The sequence below is a fragment of the Mirounga leonina genome, unplaced genomic scaffold (genome assembly GCF_011800145.1).
Source record: "Mirounga leonina isolate KUSES-001 unplaced genomic scaffold, KU_Mleo_1.0 Mir_126, whole genome shotgun sequence".
Classification (NCBI taxonomy): Eukaryota; Metazoa; Chordata; class Mammalia; order Carnivora; family Phocidae; genus Mirounga; species Mirounga leonina.
The window spans coordinates 17,484,623-17,502,645 of NW_023270314.1; the positions used below are offsets into that span (position 1 = coordinate 17,484,623).

Genomic DNA, 18,023 nt, shown 5'->3' on the forward strand with positions numbered 1-18,023 from the left:
AGTAAACAAATCTTTTGATTACTTTGACACCGTGGAATAAAGAGCGCGGGGGCGGGGGGCAAAAGCGACGAGGCTCACGCGCTCCACCTTGCACCCGCTTTCAGGGGACCCCAGTTTAGATGTCAAGCGATTCCTGAACCCCTTGCTACCGGAGGAGGAAACGCGCGCGCACACACGCACGCTCAGGGCCACACTCACACGCCCTCCCCGAGCACACACCACCAGACTTGGGTTCCCTATGCCCCAGAACGGTGACGGCGGGTTGGCATCTTGGAAGCGATGCAAGAGCGATAAGGCTGGCGCCGGCCCGCGTGAGCTGCAGGAGCGTCGCTAGGTGTTGCCGCCACCAGGAAGCCGGGCTGCAGGTAGGTGCGAGCCGCGTCTCCGGCCCCCCGCCGGCGCTGGCGACCCGGAGGCAGCTGCAGGACCTGGGGCGCGGAAGCCCTCCCCTCCCCGGGGGTCGGTGGCCGTAGGGGGCCCCCCGGGGAGGCGCCAGGTGAGAGCAGTGCCGGCTGGGCGCCCGGCTTCTCGCTCGCGGGCGGTCAGGGTAGGGGCGGGGGTGGAGGGACGCCGCGAGAGGATCGGAGCACGCGAAGGGGGCTCGGGGAGCGGCGCCCGCCCTCCCTGCCCCATTTCTCCTAACACGGCGAGCGACCCGGCCGAGGATTGCAGTGGGTTTTAATTGCATTCCTCAACCGAACCAATCCCGCTTGGTAACCATTTTGACTCCTAATAAGGAGTTGGGGGTCGCGTTCAAGAGAGGATCAATGGGATGTGTTGGGTCGCCTTCCTGAAATCCCTACTTTCTGTCCACTTCTGATTAGTTAATTCTCGGGCCTGGCTGCAGAGGGTGGGCATTTCAGTGAGGCTATTGATTTCCCCACCTCTTAACTATTTTCATAAAGAATCAGCTTGGTAAGTTCCGGAGCCTCATCTATTTAAAGATTTACTTAGATTTGGGAACGGACACTTCATGACTGAAATAAAGCTTGAGTAAAGGATTCTACAGGAGAGCTTGAGGAAAGGGATCATTTTACGAACAACGTTCAGGAAAAGAACAGCTTCGAGAAACGAATGCTGGTTTTTTTTCCTCTTTCTTTCCTGATAGATGCCTCCCAAATCTTGTTAATGGTACCCGGTTTTTCTGCCCCGCTGCTTTGCTCTCCCTTCCCCCTTCAATCCCCAAAGGCCAGGTTCCTACCAAGAGGTGTTTTCTTTAGGCTACTGATCTGCACTTGTCAGTGGGGAACGTGTTATTTCCAGAAAGTGCCTTTGCAAAGGAAAGTTTGATATTCGTCGCCCTATTTCTCCTAGAACTGCAGACTGAGCTATCTAGTCTCTACTTGAAAAGGACGAACTGTGGGAGCTTGCCGAGCCCTCGGGTAGAAGCGACGCTTTCCTATTCAGTATTCCACTTCCTGACCAAGTGTTAAAACAAGCGTTTGGAATCAAATGTATACTTACTGTAGTGGCTAGTTAGCCTCTCTTTCCTGTGTGCTGGCTGACTTTGGCTTGTGGCAAGAAGACCAAAAAGAACATCTTCGTTTTGCGAGTGTTAAATCCCTTCTTGAATTTTGCAAAAATCATTTTTGAAAAAACAAAAACCCTATATACAATCTTTACTCTGAAAAGTGCCCCCAAAGCAGTTAACTGTAGAAGGGTCCTTCACTCAGGACAGGATGAATTTCAATGACTATTGACTGGATGATAATCATCTGGTTCCTGTCTTCCCAACTAGATTGCTTGAGACATCAATAATCAGGCTGTTATCAGTTAACACTTTAAAACTGCTCTATTAGGCAATGTAAGTTAAGACAAATGAGTAATTTAAGATTTCTATGTAAAGGTGCTAAATGGCAATAACTAGCAAAGGAGATTAGAAACACTTCTAAAGCCCTTAAAAGAGCATGAAGATTATTTGTATTTATTCCAGGCTTTCCATGTTTGCACATGTATTCTCAGACTGGTGAATCTTTTACAATTTCAGATTTGCTACCTAACATCCTTAAAAAGGATCAGATGCATTTTTCTTTACCTACTTCATCTGTTCTGGATCACATCCTGAGTCAGTTGTTTGCATGTTGACCTTTCTTAGAGTCCTAATTTTAAAAGCCATCAGTAGCCATTGAAAGGCCATCAGTAACCACACTGGAGCTTATTTTAATTTTATTTTCTTAATTTTTGGTGAAAAAAACCGGATTACATTATTTAGAGATACGATACTATGAGAGAAGTGTCACTACCAACTGAATGCTGAGGCACAGTGACTCTTCAGAGGAAGAACACAGTTTTAGTGTGTTGTTTTATTTAAATCAGACATTTTTTGAGGCTAAAATCTTGATTCTTTTCTTGCCCTTTAATAGATTGTGTAGTTGAGGCTACTTGAACTTACGTATTTATACATACTGCTATATGTATGTATAAGAAGAAGAATCAAAAACCTTGACCTTAAAGCAAACACCTATAATGCTACAAGTTGTACCGAAGGGGGAATCTAAGGTTTCTAGGTAGGTGTGATTTTTGAATCTGAAAAATGTTAGCTATTTTAACAATGATAAATTGGAAAATGAAGATTCATTGAAATGCCCATGGATCTGTGACAAAAAAGATACATAGTGCTTAGAGAATGCATTATAGTATTTACTAACCACCAAGTTATAAAATGTGATGACACAGCTGTAAAAAGGTCTGTTTTTAGACATGGCTACTTTTCCTTTTTAAAAATTTATAAAGTGATGAAACTTAGGAGGTGATAAAAGATTTTATGGAAATTATTTTGTATATTATTAAAAAGTTTTGGTGGTCCTGGATCTAATCTCTTCAGTATTGCATTTTAATGATGATCCTTTGACAAGGTGTTTTTGAATATTGAAATGTTAGATGTGCATTTTAGGGTTGATTTATCATAATTGCCGGTATGGATTAACCTATACATGTAGGATAAGATGTGTCTTTCCAGCATTTTCCAGGCATTATCATGGGCCGTAGTAAAAAGTATTGTCAGATTCTGCCGAAGTTCCGCTGTGGTGGCAAACTGAGAACCATTTGCCTGTCTGATGTATGTCCCAAAGTAGGAATGTTCCGAAGTGTCATCAGCGACTTCCAATAGATTTGAGAAGATGAAACAACCAGAGTGCAAACAGTTCAGGGCCCCCACTTTTACTTCTCCAGTATTTTATTAGGGATACCTCATTATGTTGTATTATTCTGCAGCTGTTTTTTCCTTGAAGATTCAAGTAAAAATAAAGAACTTGACTGTGCAATGCAGTTTTGTTTCCTTGGTGAAAAACCCTAAGACGAAGTAAAATAAGCATCTAACCTAGTCCCCTTTGATCTGTACCTGACGTTTGTGAATGCAGTTCATCAACCTGTCATTAATAAGCTCCATCAAAAGAAAGAGAAGACATGCGTTAATACAGGTTGTTGCTAGATATGAAGGCAAAACTAGCTAAGTCAACTTCATATCTGGTCTACACACTTGCACAGTTTTTGACGTGATTTATCTTGCTTACAATCCATTGATTTCTTTAATGCTATGTAATATGGTACCTTTGCCATTTTGTTCCAAAACTCTTTGGTTAACTTTATTTTAAACTACTTGAAGCATATTGAATTATACCACTGGAAGAAGAGGAATAATTTCATAAGGGAGTTACCCTAAGTCCTTTTAGAGAAAAGTTTTACTTTAGATTTGGAGCATAGTCTGAAACAGGGAAGATGGAAAGGTAGGCCCAGCAAACAGAATTAAAAGTCAGTTTTTATTTTTTAGTTGTCACTGACCCCTATTTTATTTGGTCATTTTTAGAACGTCTGATTCTATTCATTTGGCATAGTGATTCAAGTGTCCTTGTCAATGAACTATAACAATTCTTTTAACAGAAATTTAACAGGTATGGTTGGACCTGTTGGAATGTGAGAAAAGTAATATTTAAATCTAAATTTCTGTATTATCTACCTAATCTTTAACACGCTGTCTATATATCCATATGCATATGTATGTATGCATCTAATGGCACCCATGTAAAATACTGGTTTTGTGTTAAAGAAGGAAGAACGACTTTCAAAAAGTCTACATTTTTCACTTTTTTATGTGATTTGACCTACAGTGCAGTTGTATTTATGGTTTAACAAGGTCATTTATGATTGAGTTTACTGTTTAAACCACTGTTGCATGTAGTATATTTTTCTCTTTAGTTTTTCTTTGGGAGATGTTTTTATTTATTAGGTTGCAAATGCAAAAAAAATCAACTTTATCCTTTATGTAGAGGTGCTTGGGATGTGTTTATTGACCCTATGACTGGGAATCAACACATTTAAAACACTGAATATATTTGTATGCCATCTTTATTAAATATGCGCCTCCACAGTTAAAACAAACCATGCATTACATTAGAGCATACTACTCCGGTTTACAAATGGTATCTATAAATTTCCCAGAAACATCTTGATATATTCCAAATTTGTTAGATTTCCAAAACCCACCCACTTCCAATGTGTATACCACATGTATATGTTGGATTTCATCCCGTGCTGTGATGATAGGCAAGCTAGTCACTGGAATCAGTGAAATTCTCACCTATTTAGGCAATTGATTGATATTGTCATTGGAAAATAGAAGACTTTCAGTTACTTTTTGATTCAGATGAAAACAATATATAAGCTATAAGGAGAATATTCCATTTTGTTCACAGTGATCCATATGGGGTATGAGATATAACTAAGGAATCAGAGAATATATGCTTATATTAGATGAAGTCCTTTTAATCACTTCAATTTCCTAAATTATTCCATAGGAGCTGTAATTGTTTTATGATTTTCCTTGAATGACCGGTTAGCAAAGGTACGTCTCCCTTTCCTTTAGCCATAGCACAAACATACTCATTTAATTCAATTTATATTTATGTTGCTTTACACAGTAAATTTTTGAAATTCTTCAGAGTGGTTGGTTAATGTGATAATGTTGCATTCTTAGCAATTATGGTGCTGGGCTGAATTTAGTACTTTGACAAAATGGGGACAAGCAGACAAGTCTCCTTTGCTCTTTTATCTCCATGTGTTATGTAAAACTAACTCTTTACATAAAGCCTGGAGAGTGCACAGTAGCTTTTAATGAATGCAGAGTTAGTTTCATTAAATTTTTTTGTTTCTTTTCTTTTTCTTATTTTTTTTTTTTTGCTATGAAGCAGTCCCTTATAATTGCATGCATGTGAATGGGCAACTGTGTTGACCTTTAAAGGTCATGCAAAAATTTTAAAGCTTTCAATTTACAGAGTTAATTGCCTATGGCCTCCTGTTGCTGCATATGGAGCTTTCTGCTGAGTTTAATAATACAGCATAACACTTTGGTTTTCTGTGGTGGATTATGCAGCTTCTGTAAGGAAATTTATGAAAGTGTCAGTAGTAGGCACTATGACAGAAGATTTTTGGAAAAGTGTATTTGTGCTTTGCTATTAAAGTTTTCAAGTCTGAATGGCCTGGGCTATGAGGAGACAGACAGATTCTTTCTGGTACAAAACACTGATCCCTCAGAATTATTACCCATATGTAAAAAACTGGTTGTATTTGGTTTTTGGATCAGTTTTTCTCTTTAACATCCTTCTTTGAGATTCCAGTGAGAATTGTATTTAAATATTGCAGGAACTAAATATGCATGCTCTCATAAGCAAAAGACTAGGTGAGGAAAAGCAGGCGGGGTTATTTGTCCCAGTCTTTTTCCTGTCTTCATATTCTTTATCCTTATGGAGTAAGCATAAGCAGGCAACTGAGAAAAGGTTATGTGGTCATAGGAAACTTAATAACAAAAGTTCAACCTAGTAATAGAACACAGAGACTTTTGTTAGAATATATTCTTCCACAGGGTAGGCCTTCTGCAGCTCTAAAATTTGGTCTACTTGAACAATGGACCTTTATATACCGATGGAGTGAATTTGTGACTACTCAGGTGAATCAATTCAGAAACCGCCAATTCAGACCATATGAGGAAAACAACCTGTACGCTTATATTTCTTATTTGTATGAGTTTATGGGCAGTTCCAAATGTATTTCAGGTGGGAGAAACTGGTTAATGTGGCCATTTCCTTCTTAGGGTAGTTCTGCCTTGTTTTAGATGTATGGTGAATAGCACACTGACATTTGTTGGTGCTGGTGAGTGCACTAAATTCCTTCTTAAAATGGCCATCAGACATGAGTAACAGTGACCTGGTCCTGCTTTTATTCGTATTTTCTACAGAAAGTTGAGTTTTTGCGTGAAACAGCTCTAACTTTAGTTCTTCTCTTTTATGGTATATAATGAGAACGGAGGTAGATGATCCACCTTTCAGTCAGGCGATCCAAAGGCCAACAGGAGAGTGAAAGGGCGTTGTAATCTCGTACTCCATAAAACGGGCAGCTTTAAGTTCAAGGAAAATTTCTAACTTTTTTTTTTTTTTAAGCTTTAGTTCTTGAAACGTTCTATCACAGTAGTTTCCTGCTAAGATACATGTATTTAGCTTCCTTGCAAACTCCTTTTAGATTGACTGTTGGTATGTTTATAAATATACCAGAATTGGGTCAAAATTTAGGCTTTGCTATTGGAAGATACATTTGCTCATCATATCATTTGTTGAGTGGTTAAAATTCATTGGCTTGCATTTTGGTTAGCGGATAAATTTTGGAAATGACTATTACAAAACCAACGTGGGGCAGTGGTGAGAGCCCTGGAGATGCTTCTGTAGCTCTACAAAATAGTTAATAATAAATAACCTGTAACCACAAGAACATCACTTCATTTCTCTGTGACTCAGTTTCTCAGCAATGTATTTTTTCAGTCAAGTTTTCAAGACCATTGAAAATGTAATTTTCTTCCCCCATGTCCAGAACTACCAAGCATCATGGCAGGGGAGATTTAATAGTACTGTAGGACATACCTTTTAGTTAGGAAGTCAGACATCTAGCACCTAGTTCCTGGCATACTGGGGATTATTCCATAAATGCTCTTCAGTAAGTGGTCTGTGAGAGCTGTTCAGCTTTATCAGATTGAGATGATGGGGCACTTGGGTAGCTCAGTCAGGTAAGCATCTGCCTTCAGCTCAGGTCATGATCCCGGGGTTCTGGGATCAAGCCCCGTGTCAGGTAAGCAAGGAGCCTCCTTCTCCCTCTCCCCCTGCTTGTGGTTTCTCTCAAATAAATAAATAAAATCTTAAAAATTGGGATGTTGATGATTATGGTGATGACCAAAGACTCTGGATGTGGGTACATAGAATTGAATAAGATGAAATCTCATAATTCAGTATAGCCATTTTGCCTAGTTTTACATGATGCTCTTTTGCTGCAAAGCAAGATATGATAGGCCATGAGTCTTAGGCTTGTTAGGATTTCATGTCTTCTCTCTGCTGCCAGTTTTCATAGTCACTGAAATAAAAAGTTTTTTTTTTTTTTAATGAACCCAAATAAAGCTAGGCTAGCAAATGAATAATCTTCATATACTTGTTGGTAATTAAAGGCATGTGTTCAAAAAATCTGTATGAATTTTTGAGAATTTATAATTCTGGGAAAGTTCATTTATTCAGTAAGTATTGAGCATGCTCTAGGTGCTTGGGGGTATGTCAGTAAACAAAAAAGACAAAGGTACTTGCCGTCATAGAATTTACCATTACAGTATTTTCAGGTTTTGAAATGAATCTGGAGGAATGATTCAATAATATATTTTGCTGTGTCTGCTCTTGCTATTAATTCTCGTTTGTAACTGTGAAATACCGTTCTGAAAAGAAATAGTTAAAATCGCTAAAATGTCAGAATTGGAATGAGTTGTGTAGAAAAATATCATGGTATTTATTTAAGGTGAGGTACTATGTAATTTGATGGATTGATTCCATCCAGCTCACAAGGTTTGATCAAACTGAGGATGGTATAAACCGTAGTTCCTTTTCCTGAATTACACACATGAAAGAATAAATGCAGGTAGATTGACTTAAGATCGGTCAAGGGATTGAAAATTCAAAATTCAAAAACCTAGAGGGGTCAGGCTGGGAATGTGAATTAGCGAAGCAGACAAAATGGAAGATAACAAATGGCAACGGACACTCAGCCTCAGCTACAGTGTTGGGGAGACTGTAGAGAGTGGTGGAGGTTCTGGTCAGCATCTAAGTGGGACAGCTGAGCCTTGGCTTCATTTGTTGTCATGCTGGAATGTGGGTCTGGTGTTACCAGATTTTCTGATTTGTAGAAGAGGATTTGATGTATAGATATTTTTTAAATGTGAAAGTTCCGGATTTATAAATGAATTCAAATTTGAAATATTGTGTGGGCTAACAGGCGTATCTGCAGGCCATGTGCAGGTGAAGGGGCATGAAGGTGTCACTGTTGACAGATGGATGTGCGAGGACAGCTAGTTAGGGAGATAAGTGTGTGCCTGCCCTTCTGTCATTTCTACCCATGTTCTCCAACCCTACTTGCATTTGGAGCCAGAGTGGTTCCCAGTTAAGGGCTCAACTGGAGGAGCTGAATGATAATGAGTGGTTCATTCTCACCTCTGCATTTAGTTTGTTTTCTTCTTATTCACTCAGCGTACAGTTGATGCTGAGCTCACCTTGAAGTTGGTAGTGTCTTGGAGGGCTTAAGGGATGTGTTGGGAATGCAGAAGTTTAAATTGATGCCAAGTATGTGGAATAGGCTCTATAGTTCTGTAATGCCTTATTCCTTTAGGTCAGTGCTTGTTAAACTTGTACTGCACACAAATCATCTGGGAGAAATTTGCTAAAATGCAAGTTCTGGGGTGGGGCCCAAGATTCTGCCTTTCTAACAAGCTCCTAGGTGAAGCTATTGCTGTTAGCTCATTGGCTACAGTTTGAGTTTCAAGGTTTTAGAGAGCTCCTTCACCACTGAATTTTATTCCATGCATATAGCAAGGTGGGAGGCCTCCCGCTCTTACTCTTTGACAGGTTTCTCCCTGTAGTAAGCAGCCTAAACCTGGCCACTGACTCAAAACACTTGCCTCAAAGTCTTTCTAATCTGATGGTGGAATTTATAAGTGTTTGCTTCATTTACTAGTCTTCTATTTAGAGAAAATATCTTACTCCAAAGAATAGATCAGAAGTTGTCTGTTTTTCACATACTAATGCAAGTTTGGCTTACTTTCTATAGTTTAAAGAAGTAAATATGTTTCTTAACTGTGGCATTATATTATACATGGATGTATTCTAGTGTACAAGGTCAATTTTAGCCCTCCAAATAATTTTTGGACTTTCAACAGCAATGACTTCCTCTTAGGGCTTAAATGTCAAAAGTTTGGCCACAATGTCTAGATTTTTGTTCTACTTGAGTAGTTTTTATGAATAGGTAAGAGAATGGACTTTAAAGTGTTGGTTTTGTGTATTTATTGGGTTACCACTTTTAAGTGAATCTTTTTTGTTTTTGCTCTGCTAATCCTAAATACCTTTCCGAAAGTGGTCTCTTTAGGATTGAAGACATAATAACTTATTATTTAGGGAGTTTGACTTTAGATACTATTTTTTTTTTTCCTGAACCAGCATTATTAATGCCAGAAAGTGTCCTAGCTCAGATGTGTGACTCTGTTCTACTGAGGTCTGACCTGGTCACGTCACAAGTTCAGTTGCCTGGGCAGAATATTTGGTTGTCCGTTTTTTTTTTTTTTTTTCCCTTCAAGATTTATTTATTTGTTTATTTAGAGAGCACATGAGTTGGAGGGGAGGGGCTGAGGAAGAGGAATTCTCAAGCCGACTCCCCACTGAGCAGGGAGCCTGATGCCAGGACCCTGAGATCGTGACCTGGGTGGAAATCAAAAGTTGGCCACATAACCAACTGAGCCACCCAGGTGCCCCTTAGTTGTCAGTAATAGCAATGCCCTGGAAATTCTCAAGTTTTCTTATGCTGACCTAAAGGAATAAGGCATTACAGAACTATAGAGCCTATTCCACATACTTGGCATCAATTTAAACTTCTGCATTCCTAGCACATCCCTTAAGCCCTCCAAGACACTACTAACTTCAAGGTGAGCTCAGCATCAGCTGTACGCTGAGTGAAATATTAATTATAAACAGATTAGATTTAGACATGTCAGTCTGAGGGAGAGAAGCAATTTGTTTTCTTGCAAGTTGTATGATAAATATAATTTGCAGTAGTAATGCTATTATTTCATACTCCATTTCTCTTAAGTGCTTAGAAGTTTCTATTATATAGAATATCTTTGCTTATAGCTGAGTCATGATATGAATTTTACTGAGTTTGTTAGACTGTGAGCTCTGTGAGGCAGAACCATGTGTATCATGTTTCTGTTGATTCCCAGTGCTTAGTGTAATTTCTAGCACACAGTAGATACCTAATTAACATTCAGTGGGAAGACGATTAATAGTTCCTATTGATAGAATGTCTTTTTGTATGTTTCTTCAATGTGTGAGGAAGTATTCTGTGAAGAATTGTCATTTATTCTAATTGAGTGAGTGTGTGAGTGAGAGAGATTGGCCATTTATTTTGACCTACATTTTCTATCTCTAACCTGAAAGGTATTTTAGTACTAAAAGAATACATACATTTTAGGCAAATCATAAAGGACAAAAACATGTCGACAGATATTCCTATTCTTTCCACAATTTATTGTAACCTGGAGGCTTAGAGGCTACATATGCTTGTGATTCTACTGTTGTATAAATTAAATAATATTTGTCAATGTCAAATTTAAGTGTTAATCACATATGGAGTATATTTTGATTGCTCTTGTCAGTGACTTGACTCTTCACTCATTAGGGAATTTAAAGCCATTTATTCTTATCTACATCACTACCATTTTCATAATTTATCATGAACCAGATTTGCTTTTTTCACCTTCAGGAACACTATTGACTATGATACCATTGTTCTTGGCTTCAATGATATTGAAAATTATTGGTATTCTAATTTTAAATACTATTTAGTATGGATAGTATACATTCAAGTATTTATTGATTTTTATTTTAATCCTTCTGTGTTAAGTAAAGCTTTCAAATGCTTGCTGCCATGGAAGGTTTCACAAAATTAAAGCTCTTTCACTACATTTAATTATTAAGGAAACCTATGTGTATTATAAAACCAAAAAAGCCAACTCATTAGATTCTTAAAAACTTTAATTTGAATTTTTTGCATTGCCTTTATTTTAAAAGATTGCACTAAATTGTATGTATTAACATATACATATATACACACATAAATTATATACTTAAAAAGTTTCTCAGAGCCCTTGAATATGATGTCTTTACTCTTTGAAGTATCTTTGGAACTCTTCAATGAGTCAAAAGACAGGCTTTAAATCGAATGGATCTGGTTTTTCCCTGTATTGTCCCAAAGCACTCATACTTGTGTAATAATGTGCAACCTCTAAGGTAATGGAGCAATGGTTCCTGTGGAACTTACTGAAAAAGAGATCTATTCCTTATCCCTGCCTCAATCCCAAATATGAGATTAATGAAAAACTTAGGTACTATATAGTACTGAAAGATTTTCAAAATCAATAAGTAGAATTAAGCTTGTTGGTGAATTTTACCTTGGAGCAAAGTCCACGTTAAACAGTTGACCTTTGCACCTTGAGGGTTTGAACTGTGTGGGTCCACTTACATGTGTGGGGTTTTTTGGTGGTTTTTTTTTTTGATAAATACAGTACTGTAAATGCTTTTCCTTATGCTTTTCTTAACATTTTTTCTTTAGCTTACTTAATTGTAGGAATATAGTATATAATACATATAACATAGGAAATACGTGCGAGTTGACTGTTGATGTTACCAGTAAGACTTTTGGTCAATAGTAATTAAATTTTGGGGGTAGCCAAAAGTTATACACAGATTTTCAGCTGTGCTGGTGGTTGGCGCCCCTAACTCCCATGTTGTTCAAGGTCAGGTGTACTTCTAGGAAGAGTAGGTGAGCTATGGTTTTCCTTGTATCTTTTCCTTTTTTTTTTTTTTATTATGTTAATCACCATACATTACATCATTAGTTTTTGATGTAGTGTTCCATGATTCCTTATTTGCGTATAACACCCAGTGCTCCATGCAGAACGTGCCCTCTTTAATACCCATCACCAGGCTAACCTATCCTCCCACCCCCTCCCCTCTAGAACCCTAAGTTTGTTTTTCAGAGTCCATCGTCTCTCATGGTTCATCTCCCCCTCACATTTCCCCCCAGCTTCTTACATTCAACTTTGAGGTGGACTTAAGAGCTCATGGTTAATGTTTCACTTTATATTGCGAAATCTGCTTCCAGTTCACTAGGTAGATGGTATGGCAGACTGGAGTGAAATGGAAGAAGCAGACTGAATAACTGGCAGTCAGAGATCTAGAAGGTGGCAGGGTTAGCATTTTGTGAAACATGAAGGGGAAGAGGAATTAGGTAGGGGGGCCAGATGGAGTGAAAGGGAGAAAATAGTGGTCAGAGGGAAGTTTGTTCTAGTTGGCCTCGTTATACAAATAAAAGGAAATCCTTGACTTTTGAGAGAGGTAAGAGGTTAGACAAAGAATGAATAAATCCATTTTAATTCTTGGGGAACAAAGAGGTAGAATGGCAATGAACTGAAGTAAGACTATAGGGGAGAGAAAAATGCATAGTGCCAAACCAGATTTTCCCTTCAGTCTTGCAAAAACTCTATCAGGAATATGAAATTTCTGCCAAGGCTTTTTACCAAATTAAAAGTCCGAAAGAATGGGTCTAGTTCTAACTCTGCCACCAGATAGTTGTCAACTCTAAAAAAAAAATTGTTGAATATTTTTGTCATCATCCTTCTATGCTTCTATTCTGTCACAAGAATAGATCTTGGATGCTGTCCTATCTGCTGCTTCACTACACTGGAATTCTTGAAGTCAAGAAATGTCTTATTCTTCACCTTGTACTACCCAAGCCTAACCTAGGATATACTCAGGCATTTAATAAGTGTTTTATTAATTGATATTTAATTTTTTATTATAAAATTCTAAATTATTTTCATCTTTCATTTCTATAATAATAAAGTTCCAGAGGCATAAATGATTACATTTGCATAGTTAATGCTGTATTGCTTACAAAACTCTTTCAGGCATGTGGTTTCATTTGATTTTGTAAAATGGCTGTGAGTTAGGGATGAGTGCTATCCTCCATTGTAGGTGAGAAAACTGATAGTGGTAAAAATCATACAGCTAGTGGGTGCCAAGAGTCTGATTTGAATTCCAGGCTTAGCTGTTGGGAGACAGTTTTCCATGGGTCTCTCAAGATGCTAACTGCCCATAATACATTTTTAAGGATGTTTAGAAAGTGAATAGCCTTGGAAGATAATGTCTCCTTCTGAATCACCAGGCAGATTTGCTCACTGTCTAGCAAAATAAAAATGATGTTTCCCTCCAGAAAAAGGGCAGATCTCTTTGTAGTCCATTATAAAATATTTGGGTTCCTTAAGTTCAGGGTTCCACAAATCAATGCATTTGCAACATCCACATGGGCTGCTTTGCATCCCATCTGTGATGCAAACTTGGGGGCAAAGGAAACCAATTTAAATGTGATGTTCATGCTGCTTGCTGTGCAGCGAGAAATTGTCTTCTCTCTGACCCAGGAACTTTAGGTCTTTTGCCAGCATCCATAAAATATGGTGGGCTAACTTGTAAGCTTGCAAGTAGGGTAAAAATCTCAGCCCCTTCACAGTTCTTGACAGTGTATCTTTCTGTCACATCAGAGGAAATCGTCTTCTTTGCCTAGTTTCTGTCTACTTTCATAGCTATTCTAACTAAACCTGTAACAAAAATGAGTGACCTGTTCTGCTGTCAGGATTTTAGTATTCCCTCATGGGGGGTCCCTCTTGAGGCCCATCCTCCTCTGGTATTTAGATTCTTTAGTGGCAGTATAGAAGATAGTTTCCATGGAAGGTAGAGGATAGGAAGCCAGGCAAAGCAACTAGAGAGCTAGTTCAGTGATGATGGTGAGAATTGGCAAGAGTTTGAAGAAAAGAGTTGGAAGAAGGGAGAAAAAGAAGGTACAATTTAGAGGTGGAGGATAGCATCATCTGGTCTTAGAGACTGAATATGTGGGACAGGGAGAGAAGAGAGTTAAGAATAGGTCCTAGTTAGGTGACTGATGCTGTTTATACAGTGAGATCCCAAAGCCTACTGTGGTCTATCTAGATGAAGATGATTGGTTTAGTTTTAAGCATTTTGAGTTTGAGGCAACCTTGGGATACCCAAAAGAAAATCTCAGTAAGTACGGGTAGATTTGGGTCTGGTGTTCAGGATAGAATTATGGTTTAGAGATAGAGGTTTGGGAGGCCCCAGCACACATGTAGCTGTTGAAACCTTCTAACCAGATGAGATCTCCAGGAAGAGTGTTTAAAAATTACCAAGGACAGAGCCCTAGAGAACTGTATGGGTGTAGAAGAATCTCAGCTCTTCTTCATGTCCGCAGGGAGAGTCACCTTTCTTTCTATTATTTTCTCTCTGGGTTTTGCCCAGCCTGCAGCAACTGGGCCTCATAAACCATGGAGTCCACCTTTCCTGCAGTGACCTGCTGCCTAGGGAAGAGAGAAGGCAATGGAGGAGAATGGGGAGCATGCCCAGAGTTACCTATTTATATTTTGCCTCTGCTACCCCCTCAATATCACTGTATACCAAGGCTGGGTCCCTGCACAGCTGTCATGGACAAGAATACTGTGAGGGGACAGAGACTTCTCTCTATGGTCTTTACTCTGTGGAGATCTATAGACATTTTTAACATTTAAAACCTGAGCATTTATAATGTGCCAGCCACTGTGCTAAACACTTTACATGAATTATCTCACTTAATTCACACAGAAATTCCAGAGGCAAGAGCTAATTTTATCCCTATTTTATAAATAAGTGGCTTGTCCATGGCCACACAACTTGTAAGAAGCAGAGACGAGTCCTGAGTTACACATCCTGTCTTCAGAGCTGAGTTTTTAACTGTACAGTACGCATCTCAGTCATACTTATGTTGGAAAAAGACACTCATTCTGCTTAACACAGTGCTGGTTGGCGAATTGCCTTGGTTCATTTATTTATATCTAGACATTCTAAGTAGATCCTATTCTTTTAAGTTTAGAATTGTATCATTAAAGTTACACTAATATCCATAACATTCTTTGAATAGGTTTCAAATTTCCTGTAAGTGGCTTTCTATGATCCTCTAATTTCATTTGATGAAGAACTTGAAGTAATGAGATACAGTACTAGCATTCAAGAAAATTTGAAAAATTCACTTATATACTCAAATATTTATTCCTCTGAATTGGAAAAAAAAAAACCTCCAAAACTCCAACTTTTAAACAAATGTGAGGTAAACTGTGTCTTTTTCTGGAATTTAAATTCAGACTGAAATGTCCTAATTCATCTATTTTAGAAAAATCTCTCTTGGGCTCTGCTGTGCAAGAAACAGGTTACTTGGGGATAGGGTGGGACTAGCCTATGCAGAGGCCCTGGGTGCACAACTCAGCTGTATCTGTAGAACATCAGTATAAGGCTAATTAGATGCTAAATGCTTGGTGAGTATTGAACAATGCAGTCTTCTAATTTTCGGATTAATGACAAAGCCTCATGAAAACATTAATTATATTGGAAGAATTCAGACAATCTCATTTTGAGTAAAACAAAATATATCTGTAAATGGACTTTTTTCCCTAATGATATGATAATGCAGGCGGTAGGCATTCTATGGTAATATGAATAATAGGGTACTATTCTTGAAGGTTATGGGTGTTTTTAATATGGTGACAACATCAAAGGAGGAATACTGTATTACAGCAATGTTTTTTTTTTTCTTTTGACTCTGTCTTTGAAGGAAAAGAATGGGAACATATTTCTTTCTTTTTAAATGAGAGGTATTATGAAATACCTGTGTGTGTGTGTGTGTGTATGATGTATATTAAAAAAATATATATATGTTCTTTGTATACTTGATTCACTTTTTTGGTCTTAATTATAGCTGTTGCTTCTAGAATGGAATAGTAGTTATCACTATAGATTGTGCTTTAAATTATAAGTAGCCACAAATTTTTCTAGCTGGGGCTAAGCGAAAAGCCTTTTGTGAAAGATGAGATTTAAAATCATAACAAACAACAGTATAATTCCTCTTGAAGAGCCACTTTTCGAAGATGACAGGGCAGTTTTATTTCAAATGACTGGGGATATGGCAAAGTGAAAATGTGGTATAAAAGGAGCTTACTGTAGATACACAATAACTTTAGAAAAGAAAAATGTGAAGTTTGAAGAAATGACATGATCGGAGCAATGAGTAGGCATTTCAAATATTTTTCTTTACACATTTTATTCTAATATTTACAAGTGATTCTACTCCCTCCTCCCCTATAATCTTAGAGTTTTGAACCAGGAAAAAACCTTGGAGTGTATATAATCCAAAATGTCACTTTATAAATGAGACCCCAAGGTCCAAAAAAGGAGCAAGATGTGCTGAAGGACACAGAAATAGTAGCCAACCAGGTCTGAGACTTTCCTGGTTTCCTGATTTCCCAGTGGGTTGTTTTCACTAAAACACGAATCTTTGTAAGATTTTCATATGATCAGCATTCTGGAAGGGAGTTGGAGAGGCACCTAGTCTATCTTACTTTCTCATACCAATTTAGAAAGCTATATGAACATTAATCCAATTAAGAAAAAAAAAACAGGAATGCTGAAATTTCAATAATTTTAGAGTTTAAAATCTTGTTTGTCAGTGTATTCATTCATTTAATCATTGTTTATAGAGCACTTACAATGTGTCAGGCACTGTGCTATGTGCCACAGATACTTTGTATGTAATGCAGAGCGTATCCTTTCTTGGAGTTTATAATCTAGTGGGAGAGCAAGCCAATAAACAAATATGTATTTATGTATATATGCACGTGTTTGCAAATTTAGGGTAAGTGTTGTATCAGAAAAATTATCTTCAAATATTCAGGAAACAGCGTTGTATCAGTGGACAGACATACAAGGAGAAAGATTCTGATTCAAAATGAGAAAATTGGTAGTATTTAGAGCTGTCTAAAGATTTAAGAGTTTTAGAAAGTGGTAAATTTCTAACACTGGGAGTGTTCATGAGAGTACAAGTGGACAGTTCCTGGAAAGCATTATTTGGGAGGCATTCAAACATTAAATGGACCCTTTATTCTTATCTTTGAACATTTTTATGAGTAAATTAAATTCTTTATCCAGTGGATTTTATTTAAGCTTCATTTTATTTGCTGTCTGACATTTGCTCTAGATGATGACTCCCTTCTCTTTCTGCTCAACTCTCCTTCCCTACAGGCTTGTTAACAGTATTTGTGGTTCTCTTCCTACTTCTACAACCATTTCTTTAGAACCTCTTTTGCTGGCTTTTCTTGCTTAGCCTTTCTATGGAGTATTGATGTTCCCCAGGACTCTGTCCATGGCATGTCTTTCTTATCACTGTATTCTTATTTCCTTGTTGATCTCATCTACCCTCATCACTCAACTACTGCCTTTGTGTTGAAGATTTCCAAATCTGGGGCCTGGCAAGAGCTCTTTGGTCTGACTGTCCAACTGTATACTCGGCCTTTCCAACTGGATGTCTCAGAGGAATCTCAAACTCCATGCATCGCAGATTGAATTCATTTTCTACTCCCTCAAAATGCTTCTCCCTCTGTTTTTCTTTGTCGGTGCAGAATACTTCATTCTGTCCAAAGACTGAAAGTTGTTTCAGAAAGTGGTGAATTTCCAGTACTGGAGATTGTTGTGCATTCTCATCATCCACTAGGTTATCTAGATTGGAAACTCAGACCCCAGGTTTACAAGACACTGATCTGGAACACAAGCCATGACATGGGGTAGATAGGCAATAGTTGTCAAATAAATCAATGGATGAAGTTTATATTTGAGACCCCAAGGTCCAAATGCCACTGTTTTACTGCTCTCAAGAGAGATTGAAACTTTTGATAAGAAAGCTTGTGGAATAACATTTTCCACATGCATTCAGCTTAGAATGTCTTAAGAGGAGAATGATGAGGAGACCCTTCAAGGTCTTTTACAGTTGGGATTTTTTTTTTTTTTTTACCCCCACGTATATAGTGAGGACAT

The 18,023-nt window shown here is 38.0% G+C and overlaps 1 protein-coding gene across 1 annotated transcript in view; it reads left to right on the forward strand.

The window, feature by feature from the left end:
- Positions 1–337: 337 nt before the first annotated feature.
- Positions 338–18,023, forward strand: part of TAFA2 (TAFA chemokine like family member 2) — a 451,862-nt gene continuing 434,176 nt past the window's right edge. Inside the window, exon 1 of the mRNA XM_035002254.1 lies at positions 338–365. The gene's annotated coding sequence lies outside the window, so the exon portion shown is untranslated. The remainder of the gene's footprint in view (positions 366–18,023) is intronic.